This window comes from Anthonomus grandis, chromosome 9 (assembly GCF_022605725.1).
Source record: "Anthonomus grandis grandis chromosome 9, icAntGran1.3, whole genome shotgun sequence".
NCBI lineage: Eukaryota > Metazoa > Arthropoda > Insecta > Coleoptera > Curculionidae > Anthonomus > Anthonomus grandis.
This window is the reverse complement of record NC_065554.1, coordinates 19,342,703-19,355,137: the sequence shown is the minus strand read 5'-3', so window position 1 is coordinate 19,355,137 and position 12,435 is coordinate 19,342,703. Positions and strand designations below refer to the sequence as shown.

The 12,435-nt window shown below is 28.7% G+C and overlaps 1 protein-coding gene across 6 annotated transcripts in view; it reads left to right on the top strand.

Moving 5' to 3' along the window:
* LOC126740790 (cGMP-dependent protein kinase, isozyme 2 forms cD4/T1/T3A/T3B) overlaps nt 1-12,435 on the top strand; it is a 189,101-nt gene that overhangs the window by 108,057 nt on the left and 68,609 nt on the right. The window lies entirely within an intron of this gene.

Genomic DNA, 12,435 nt, shown 5'->3' with positions numbered 1-12,435 from the left:
TTTTATTTTTTTTCTAGAAAACTATTGGTTGGAGAAAAAAATTGTTTAAACAAAAGTTGGTTGGAATTTCAATGCGCATCAGATGCAATAGAAAAATAATTTTTAGGTATAGCAGTTTTCCAGAAAATGAGGAAAAACTGTTAAGTGGTTTTTCTCAACTTGTATTGTGAATATGAAAAATTTTCTTCTAGCATTGTATTCCCGATCAAAAATAGAACAAACGATATTCAGCAGGTAATACATTCATACATTATAACATTACAAAATAACAACTGCTTAACCGCTAAGAATACCCAATGCACAATGATATTTTAAAAATACTGTGTGTGCATTTCCTGTCTATCCAAATTAATTAATTAAAATAAAAATAATTTTTAAGAAAATAATATATAAACAAAACTGATTTAAAAAATAAAATAGAATTAAATTAAATTAGGGGAAAGAAAGGGAAAAAAAAGGGAGAAAAATAAACAGTACTATGGTTATCATTTAACCACGTTATCATCTAATATCCAGTCGTGGATTCTAATTTTAATTTTGTTATAGGGTTTATTTCTGAGTTCTACGGGAAGTTGATTATAGATTTTTGCTGAGGTATATCTTAAAGTTTTTTGACATTTAGTTTTTGTGGTCTTTGGGATAGTTACATTCTTATTTAAAGCTTGTCAGTGTTCTGATTGTGAGATATGAAATGCAAGTAGTGTGGATTCTTACATATAAGCCTAACCACTGTTTTCAAGTAAATTTGATTTACTTGCAACAATCTAGCTTCTCTAAATAAAATATCCGAGGAATAAAATTTTGGTTTGTTAAACAGTACCTTCAGAACATATTTTTGTGTAATCATAATGGTTTTACTTGTTCCGCCCCATGCTGTTATGCAATAGTTTATAATTGATTTAACCAGAGCTTGATAAATGGTCGTAAGTGTATTTTTTTGCATAAGTTGTCTTAATTGACGAAATTTATAAATAATCCAAACTCGAGTGGAAATTTACTCAACATATGGAAATGGTGGTGCCACTTTAGATTTTCATCCAAAATAACACCTAAATATTTAACCTTCGTCTGCCTTTTTATTTGCTGGGTGCAAGAACATTCAGTTATGCCACAGTCGTTTTTGTGTAATGTGATCTCTTTTAATGTGCTAGATGTTCTTGAATAGAAAGAAATAATTTTAACTAAATTTAATATTCAAAAATTAAAATGAAAAATATGAATGGGCGAAAAGAATCTTAAGAAGAAAAGTTAGATAAATACAAATTACAGTTTTATTTATGGTTAAAATGCAAATTATCAAAAACGAAACGTTGGTCGACCAAGTTAGACCACAAATAAAAAAGAAGAAATGAGAACTCAAATTAAAGAAAATGAGACAGAAAATAGATGCTAAGAAATAATATGCAAAGTTATATTTAGATATTTTGGACTACACAGATATAAAAGAAGAACAGAGATAAAATGGAAAAAATTTAAAAAAATTGACACAATATAAAAAACCAAACCAAAAAAAACTAATTATAAACAAAATTAAACTTAGGGAAAGAAGATATTAAGCAACCCAAAAATTATTACAAAATAAGATTATTAAATTTTTCTGTTTTTCTGTTGACATTAATGACATAACGCAATTTGGATGAAATAAAAAAGAACGAGCAGAATAAAATAGTCTGATACTATATCTAGTTAAATAAGAAAAAAAAATAAAAAAACAAAACTAAAAAGGATTGGAAGACACTGGAATAAGTAGAAAAAAAGGAAGAACGAAAGAGCCAGAGAAGGATAAGAACCTAATAAGCATAATTCTTTTAGGTGTCGAAGTAATCTTAAAATCACAATATTTCAATATCGTAAAAGGTTTTCTTAAACTTCATAATTAAAGTTCAAACAAATCATCAATAGTTCACCAAAGATACTGATTATACTTGATTAATGTTATAACTTATATTTAGAGTATGTATTTTTTCTATAACATCTTTTATTTTATAGCATAATTGAACTAGACACAAAAATTGATCTAAAATCAGTATGTTTTTTGAAAATATCTAGAAGCTCTTTATTCTATGATAGTCTAAACCATCTGATTATTTTTTTAATCTCTTTCGTCTTTTTTATTTATTCATCTCTTACAACTAATGACATTCACATGTATAACGAAATCTGTTTCCTGAAGACACTTATTTCTAAGAGAAACCAGCAAGAACATCTCATTTGTTTACCTCATTAAACCATGTATCGCCATCTTTTTAATAATACCTGAACTGCAACAATACTAGGTCAATAAATTTATAAAAACCTGTTTCATTACCCTATTGGCTGAAGATATTTAATTCTTCATTTCTCAAACGAACCGTTTACCTCCTTTATCTTTGTAATAACGTAAGTACAATATTTCCAAGCAAAGTCACAAGTGTCGCCATCTTTTACGTTGTAACCAAACCAAAGCATACTTAGTCAAGCAAATTCACAGAAAACTGCTTTATGTGACCAAGCGGTACCGATGAAATTTTTTTGGCTTTACAAAAGATGGCGCTAGAGAACTGCTGACCTTTAGTTGCTTTTTTCTCTTACTTTGAAGTAACAGGTTGATCTTGTAAATTGTGAATGGTTTGGCATATAAAAAACTATTTACGGAAGCTCTTTGAAAAGACTTAATTATTGAATGGTGCGTTTTATAAAACCTATACGAGTAAACTATCTTATGCTTTATCATCAAATTTAATTGCTTTTTTTATTAGTGTGACGTTACTTCTCGTTTTTTTTAATTAACATATTAGTTTTATTTATAGATACTAGCGTGCCAAATCGCTTATTAGTTACATGACCTTCCTAACTTCCCATTAAAGTTACATCATGACGAACTTTCGCATCCTTTCCCTCTCATTTGGCTTATTAAAGAGTCAAAGATCACATTTCCTGAAGATGCCCATAAGATTATGGTCACGACATTGTAATGTAACTTCCATATTCAGATATAACAGCTTTCATTTCCTATACGTGCCTTTGTAATCATTCAATCTTATTTCAATAGTTTCCTTGTTATTATAATTTGTTATTGCAAATACGTTTTTTTTATTTAATGTTAATGAGATTCTAGATTATTAATGCAAGTGCAACTTGGCTACTATGAAGCAAGTTTTTATCATTTTATTAGATAAAGATGGTTCAAAATAGCGAGATGTTGAAAATATATGCAGATTAATGGTTTTTAAGACTATGATGAGTTTTAGAGGTATGAATTAGTTAAAAAGCGGAGTATATATTAAAAAAGATGAAAGTAAGGGTCAGATAATTAAAAAGCGAAATCTTATAAACGCTAAATCCTATCAATTTCATTGATTTTTTTTTAGATAAGGAATTATGAGAGGAATATGATTGTCAGACTAGGTTTATAGGACTCAGGTTTTTACTTCATTATTTTCCCTCCTTTTTCATTGCTTTTTTTTGCCTTTTCTTGCTTATTTTAAACTATGATTTAAAGTAGCTCAGAAATATGTTTCCTTTTTTTCTTATTTGATTCCTTATATTTTTTAATCATGCCTTCTTCTTTTCGAAGGAATAGTAAATAAAATGATAAAGGCAGAATGAAAGATATTCCTGGATACACCTGGAAATTTCAGATCAAAGTAAATTTCTGGATATTATAGAGGAAAAAACAAGAGATCCTAAACTTGGTGCAATTATTTTTTTATAAAAAAGATTTAGAAATTTTGGCAATACATTGCAAGACTACCTTTAAAGAGTCATTATTATGGGATCTATAGTCCATTGCCTCTCCTTTTTATGTAATTTCGACTTTTTCAGCTTCTTCTTGCTTACTTTAAATCATACCACATGATTTATGATATTTTCTACATCTTGTCGTACTATTCGTCCGTTGGCGACTAACATGGCAAATTCTTACTTTATTGGCGACTGTGCGAAACAGTCCTTTCATGGTCACTTTGAATCATTTTCTTAAGATTTGTTGGCAGAAGATCGTCTTTGTTCTGGTCCCCTTTTACTGTACTTTTTTCCCTGTAGAATTAATTGGAGGAGCTATATCATTGTTCGTTCCTCATAATATGACCTATGTGTACCAATTTAGGTTTTTTAATTGTGATAATAACTTCGTATTCCTTTCCTATTCTGCTTCATTATTGGTGACTCAGTCCACCCAGGGGATTCTTAGGATGCGTCTGTAGTACGATATCTCAAATGCTTGTTTCTTCGTAGCTACTTCCGAAAGCATCCAAGCCTCCTCTCCATTTAGCCAAACTAAGAAAGTATAGCATTGTAGTACGAAAATCTTAATTCTCACAGCTTTTGAACACGGTGCGTATTTTTATAAATGCTGCTCTGGTTTTTGTTATACGTTGTTAGTTCTTTCTAAGGAGTGATCCCGTTGACTGTTTACATTTGTGCCAAGATACGTGTAGCTTTTAATCGGCTGTTGATTGATAGTCAGCTGAGTCTTTAAGACTGGGCGTTTGCTAATGGCTATAAATTTTGCCTTCCTTGTGTTTAGGTCTAATGCGTACTGGTGGCTAATTTCAGCTATACGTGTCTTCAACGTTGGTAAGCCTTTTAGACTGGCTGCGAATATCACTGCGTCGTCTGCATATCTGATGTTGATGTTTATGACATAAAATTCTTCTTCTTCTAATGCCGTCTTCTCATTGAAAGTTGACGACGACACTTCTAAATGCATCGCTGACTCGTACTACAGAGAACAGTTCTTTAACATTTATTCCTGTTCACTCTCTTATATTACGAAGCCAGGATTTTTCTTTCTTCCTATTTGCTTTTTCCCCCATATTCTTCTCTATTCTCTAGTACTTCGTTATTTTATGTGTCCAGAGAATCCTCTACATGCGCCTATTTATCCACATCTCAAACGATTATAGCTTTTTGACAGTTTGGGTTTTTAAGATCCAGATTTCAGTATCACATATAACACTCAATGAACTTTAGTCTAATTCGAAGGCACAAACTTCTGTTTGTGAACATTGAAGCGTGAACAATAAATATCTTGGAAGGCATTTCTATCCTGATCTTGATTTTTTCATCTGGAGTAGGTCATTAATAAGTACTCATAGATATTTGTATTTTTTGATCTGCTCTACTAATTTAGTGTGATTAATTAGTTTTTTTGATAAATTTAGTTTTTTCTATGTTGATGGTAAGTCGTAAGATGCTGGAAAATAATTTTCTATTTATTTATTCAGATTATTTTTTGGTTTTTTATTAGCATTTTCAGGTTTTTCTCCGCTCAGACTAAGTTTAAGCTTTATTTATTAAGTTTATTTATTTTGGTTTCTTTATAGTTTTCGAGTAATAATGACTCACGAGAATATTATAAAAATAGATTTATTTTTGCTCGCAAAATTTGTATTCAGCTTTTATGAACCTTTTTTCATTAATAGTAGTATTTTTATATTTTGATTTCTTCTTCTAGCTTGGTCCTAGCTACTTGCCTAATAAGCTATATTTTCACAGTCTTTTGATTATTTTCTTCATTTGCATTATTTTTCTTATTTTAACTTATGTAATATAAGACACTTCTACAATCAAATAGCAAGAAAATTTGTATGCCTTTATGTAGCTCTATTATGAATTTCAAAATGATCTTTCATTATTGATTTTTTATCTTAGTTTTTTCTAACTTAGCTAAATTCTTTCGTCTAATGGGAGCAGTTGTCACTAATGTGATAACTTGTGATGGGATAGGTGAATAACTTACTAAAAAGTAAAACTTATTTATTTAAAGGTGAATAGAAAAAAAAATCAGATTATCAGGGAGAGAATAAAAGATTGAAATAAAAGCTAAAGACAAAAAATCTCTAGAAAGGACTTCTAGATTTAAGGTACTGCATTTTGTGGTATAACAAATTTTGGTTTCTGGATCCCAAAACATTTTATTTAAAAAAAGAAAAATTTGTATTAATTTTTTGAATAGATGGCAAAAAGCAAAAAATTTCTTAATTTTTGTTATATTACATAAAATATGATAAAAATTAATCTAATTATTTTTTCAGGTGCAAGAAGAGAAAAGTATTTTTTGTTTGAAAAACAATGATTGCAAATGTATCTCTAGAATTAAAAGAGTCATACCTATTCAAATTCAAATTTAAAAGTGCTTTATTAGTCGAAAAATTAAAAATTTTATTGACAAAGCATATACAAGTGTACACAAACCTTTAAATACATACAGAACCACAAATATTAAATAAAGCAACTTAAAATATTATTCTAAATATAAAGAATTAAAAAATACAAACATTGATATCAGACATAATGTTACATTAACAGACCAATATCACAATAAAAGCAAAATAAAGTCCAATTTTAAAGTGCATTCTAGTAAAATTTTTCCATACTGTAATAAACCCTACCCAATAGTAACATCTGAAGTAAGTGTGGAAAGGTCTTTAAGGAATTCAGTGTTTTCAGATTTATTGGTAAATGGCTGAATGTTTCCCTACTTTCCATGGAAGTGACTTTTTTCCGAGTGCAGATCTTCGAAGCGGTAGAGGCAAAAGGTGATTTTCCGTGTGTTGTGATGAGTGACCTAATTCCTAATCCATGAATGCAAAACGATTTTGAAAAATGAGGGTAGAAGCTTCTAATATGAATAAAGATATAAGACCTAAGATTTTTAGATCAATAAAGTATGTTCTACAAGACACTCTTTGAATTATTCTAATAATAAAACAAACAGCTTTCTTTTGCATCATAAAAACCATATTGAAAAGTTTGGTTTTGGTATTGGTAATACCTCAAAATGGTATTCCATACCTCACATACGACTCAAATAATGAGAAATAGAATGTCCGTGATAGCCGATGTCCCAATTTCTCCTTACCACCTTAATAGCATCCTGATGAAATGTTTTTACTTAAGGTTAGTATATGGTCTTCAAAACGTAATTTTTGATCAATCAGAATACCGAGAAACTTATAGTCACTTTAACTTTCTGCGAAGGATTACGATTTAAGAGCATACTTGCTACATTGCACCTAAATCCAACAATATGTGTTTTGCTTTGATTTAAACAAAGACGGTTGAATTCTCCAACTTGGAGAATTCAACCAAGAGGTGAATTCTCCAAGAGGTGGGCTTGATGCAACACCTTCAGCCTTATCTCGCCATAATAATGATTTATCGTCTACAAACAGGGTGAAATCTCCAAAGATATTTCGGTCATCTATACCAAAAACAAGATTGACCCTAAAACCGACTCCTGTGGGACTCCGATTGCTAAGATATGACTTAAACCAGCCACTCATCGAAAGCCATACGTTTCAAGCTTAGACAGCAGTAATCCGTTGTCCACACAATCAAGAGCTTGAGATAGATCACAGAAAACCGCTGCCAATATGTAGTCTTGGTTCACATTAAAGTAAACGTTCTCCATAAAGTTATATACAGGATCATGAGTATCTTTCGATGCCTGAAAACCAAACTGCCTTGTTGTGATTATATTGAACCACAGCAAATAGGTCTAACCCCTACTTTTGACAAGTTTTTCGATAACTTTAAATGTCGTATATAAAAGAGAGATTGAGCGGTAATTACTAGAATGTGTAGAGTTCCCACCCTTAAATAACGGAACTACCAATGAAAATGTCAGATAAGCGGAAAATATGCCCTGTAGCCAAGACTGGTTGACACAAGCTGATAGGCTATCCAGAGCTGTATTTGGAAAAAAAATATTTCTGCAGAAATGTCGTCTAACTCACTAGATTGTTTATTTTTTATGCCCAAAATAATTTCCGTGATTTCACGCCCGTCGCGTCATTTTCAAAAAAGCAAAAATTACTAGATAAGTTATTAGACCACTTGCTACAATATAATAGAATTGTTAAGGCACTCAGAATCACCATTTAGTTGTGAGATCTTTTGAAAATTATTAATTATGGTCCAGGTTTCTATTTGTTGATTTTTCGCCTTAGAAATTAGGCCATTGTAAAATAACCGGATTTGGTTGATTTTAGAAGTCTATAAATTCTTAGGTAAATATTGCAATAATTGATAGATAAACCCCTGATCATTAATAAATTTCTTCAAATAATTCAGGCTGCGCAACTTTACTTTTCACTTACACATTAAGGCCTTTGAGTTGGATCTATATCTTCCTCTATTTCTTCTTGATTTCTTTAATCATATGGTATTTTTTTTCTTAATGATTTCTCTGGTTTTTTCCTTCTTTGCTTTCTTGGTTACTATTTTGTCGCGACATTTTTAATATTTATATCCTCATCGTTTCTTTAGTTCTTTTCTTATTTTAACTTATGCGATCCGAGAGATTTTCTTTTTGCAGTGAAATAGAAAAGATATCTTAATTTGTGTCATATATCGTATAATTGAAAAATCAAATGAACTTACCTGAAGTGAAGTTTGATTTAAATTATATTAGGCCTCCTCGAAGTAAATAAGGATGTGGTCTGACGCAGGAAATGGAGGTACTACAACTGATCCTATTTACGGAGACGAGGCCTAATAATATAATTAATGCTTTTATAAGGTATTTAGCAAGAATTTAAAAAGCCGTCGTCTTGTAAGAAAAAGTTAAGAATCGTTGGCAAAAAGTGGTAGCAAGACGATCTCCAAACATGATAGAATCATGCTTATTTGCCTTTACTCTATTGTTTTTTTTTCATATTTTTCTACTTCTTACTTATGTCGTATGAACATGCTTAAAAATATTTTTCTTTGCAGTTCTCTTTAATTATCTTTTATTTTACCTTCTTTTTCAGGGGAATCACTGTTTTTTTCATAAGCTAATGTTCAACTTGAGTCAATTAGGGTCAAACAATGTTTTCAAATAGGATTTAAGATGTTTGCTCTTACATTTAAATACTATAGTAGAAAAGCATAATTTAAGGAGTTTTAACACATCTCGTGAGAGTATCGCAAAAAGAACTAAGCTTCTTTAGGAATTTTTTTTAACCATTTTTTATCTACAGTAATGATCTAACATTTTGTCTTTTTTTTTGAGATTTTTAATTCAGAATTTTAATTTTCCTATCAAGCTTGTCAAAAGTAATAACAATTATGGCTAATATTTTGTGCGTCCGTTATAATTCAATCTTATGTTAATGTATTTCTTGGTGATATAATATAAAAATTTGATTTTTTAAGTATTAATGAAATGTTAAATTATACCTAGATAAAAATACCCTAAAAAACCAAGCCATTATGGAAAGTTATGACGTTTCTTTCAGATAGTTGACACCGTAAATCAATTTGTTGCTGTTAAATATACATTGCCAGATTCTTTAGAAAAATCTAAGAAAATTGTATATAAATTGATCCTTTAAATCAGTTTTCTGGTATAAAAGTAAAAAAAAATACTTGAAAAGGAATCGCAGTAGAGACCCTAAATATTTTTTTCGTAACAAAAACTTATTTATTTATTTATTACATTAACAACATTTCTTTACAGATATACATATAAATACTCCAACCTCATAACCCATTTAGCCTTAATGGGTTATTAATATAGAATTTCCATGGCAGGGCCCATTATAAAAGGTGACTGTTACTGATTTAATTATAAACAAATTACATAAGTGACTATTAATTTTATTTGGGTTGCATAACGTTTAATAGCTTCGCGAATTCACCTTGAGCACTTTTTAATAGCATGTAAAAATAGTAATTTTATCATAGTTTAAAAACAACGTTTTATCGGTTAAAAACCCCTTAATAACCAGCGTTGGGTGCTGTATAATTTTATTGTCTAATTAGAGATATAAAATGGTTCATTACCAAAACAAACAATCTTGATTATCGGGGCATTTTCGATGTTCGAATTAATGAAATTACTGTAATTTATAGAGAAAACTTGTTCCGCAGGCTGAAGATGGTCGTGTTTGGGCGATTTCTAAAGAGACCAGATTGTAAAGAACGTCAGAAGATTAGAGGTTAAAAAAATATTAATTTTTTACTTGAAATATGTGTATATTTAAGCTCACAAGGTTATAGGAGAGCTTATTATAATAAATTTCTTCATAAAATATTGATACTTCATCACAGACACAACTTTTATTACTTTTTTTGCCTGAAATATATTTTTTTTAATATCGATAATATATTTATTATTGGTCTAATAAATTCAAGTCAATATGATAGCAGAGTGATTTTAAAGAATCTTTGATCAAGAGTAACTGTAGTAGTACAGTAACTGAATAAAGTAATAACTCAGATAACATCATGTAACAGCACGAAATTAATTAACTATTCATTTAATTGATTTCATTTAAGTCTTCTCTGAGAATCCCCTTAGAAAATTGATATGATTCTCATTAACTAATATCAATAAAACTGATTATTAAATTAACTCTAATGAATAATCCAAATAAAATTACATAATTGTTTAATTTAATTTAGTGGTCAACCTAATGAAAATGAACATGGGATCAATGAAACATTTTCAAAAATAGGATTATTTCATTTTCCTAACAGCAAAAAAAATAGATATAGTTTAAAAGTAAAAAAAAAAAAATTATACGTAAGAAATAATTAGAAAACGATCAAAGAATATTGAAATATATTATTATCGGCATGGAATTAATTAAATATTCTTTAAATTGATTTTATTTAAAAGTTTTTTTCTGAGATTTAATTAGAAAATTGATATTACTCAGATAAGCCAATATCATTGAAACTGATTGTGAAATTAACTCTAATGAATCATTGGAATAAAATTGATTCTTAAATTTACCCAACAACTAAAATTTTAAATTACACGATAGATATATCTAGAAAACGATTAAACAACATTCAAATATACCATTATCCGCATGGAATTGAGTAAATATTCAATAAATTAATTGTATTTAAGAGTGTTGTCTTTAAATCATTTAGAAAATTGATTTGAGGCAGATAAACAAATGAATAATTATTAATAATAAACCAGACCAATAATAAATCAAATCCAGGCATACTGTTATTGTTAAGTTTTTTATTTTTGGGTTGACTGGATTCATATATCTAAAAACTTTGGTAAAACCTCAACTTTTTTTAATGGCATGAATTGATTAAAAATTTAATAAATTGATTTTTGTTTGAGAATCATTAAAAAAATTCATATGATGCAGAAGCTATTGTCAGTATTAAATCAGACTATAGGTATAATTTTATAGTTAGATTTTTGGGTTGAGTTGGATTAATTTATCTAATAACTTACGTTAAACCTTAATTTTTTGCAATTGGTCTAATTGATTATTTATTTTTATTATTAAATTGATTGTAAAGCATATTTGATAAATATTCATTAAAATGCTATTGTACAAGAGAGCCTTGTTCCATAATCAATAGGAAAATTGATAGGATGCAGATAAGCCATTATTAATTATAAATCAGATATTATATTACATAGTTGGCATGCAATATATCTAAAAACTTTGGGTTAAACCTCAATTTTTTTTGTAATTAATTCAATTGATTAATCATTATTAGAGTGATTTTAAAGCACCTCTGATCAAGAGTAATCGCAATGACTCAGATAGCATCACGTTGGCATGGATTTTAGTAAATATTTATTAAAATGATATTGTACCTAAAATAGATGCTTGTCCCTGATTTATTGATCATAAAGATTCTAAATCCTCATCAACGTGGAATCAATAAAACAATATCAAATTCATCTGTCTAGAGAAAACTAAAAAAAAGCAATAACCCAATTTCAATAATAGATTTACCTCACTAAACGATCAAACAAGGTTGAAATATACTATTATCAGCATGGAATTGATTAAATAAAAACAGTCTTATCCGAGAATCAATTATAAAATTGAACTGATGAAAATAAGCCATTATAAGTAATAAATTTATATAATTAACTCTTAGGAATCATCGAAGTAAAATTAATTAAAAACCTAATGATTTTAATGATACTAAATTATCATCGATATAGAATCAATGAAATAGTCTCTACCGCAGTCAATTTTTCAATCACTAATGCCTGAATTATTTTAAAATATAATTTTTCTTATAAAGTTTTGGTCACTACATGTAGATGACAAGCATAATTTCATAGCGATTTTCTAGGATTGTTAGATCTGTCTAAAATTAAATTAAATTTTTTTGTGATTTTACAAGGGTCATGAAACTGAAATCAATAAACTAATTTATATGATTTAAATAAATAAACTTTCCAGCCTTAAGCTTGTTTACATAATCATTATTCCAGAAATCAAGATAATTCTTGTATGTTTCTATTAAATGTATTAACCAAGGGTAATCAACTAATCAACATTTCTATAATTTAAACTTCAAGTAATATCCAAGTAGTTTAAAACCTTAAAAAGCGTTTCAAATTTTTTTTTAAGGTTATGAGATGCAAGAGTTAAAAGAGTATATGAAAGGATCAGTCAAAACTTGAGGAATCAATGCCACATTTGTTTGATTTAAATATACTGTTAAATAATTATAAAATCATCATTATAT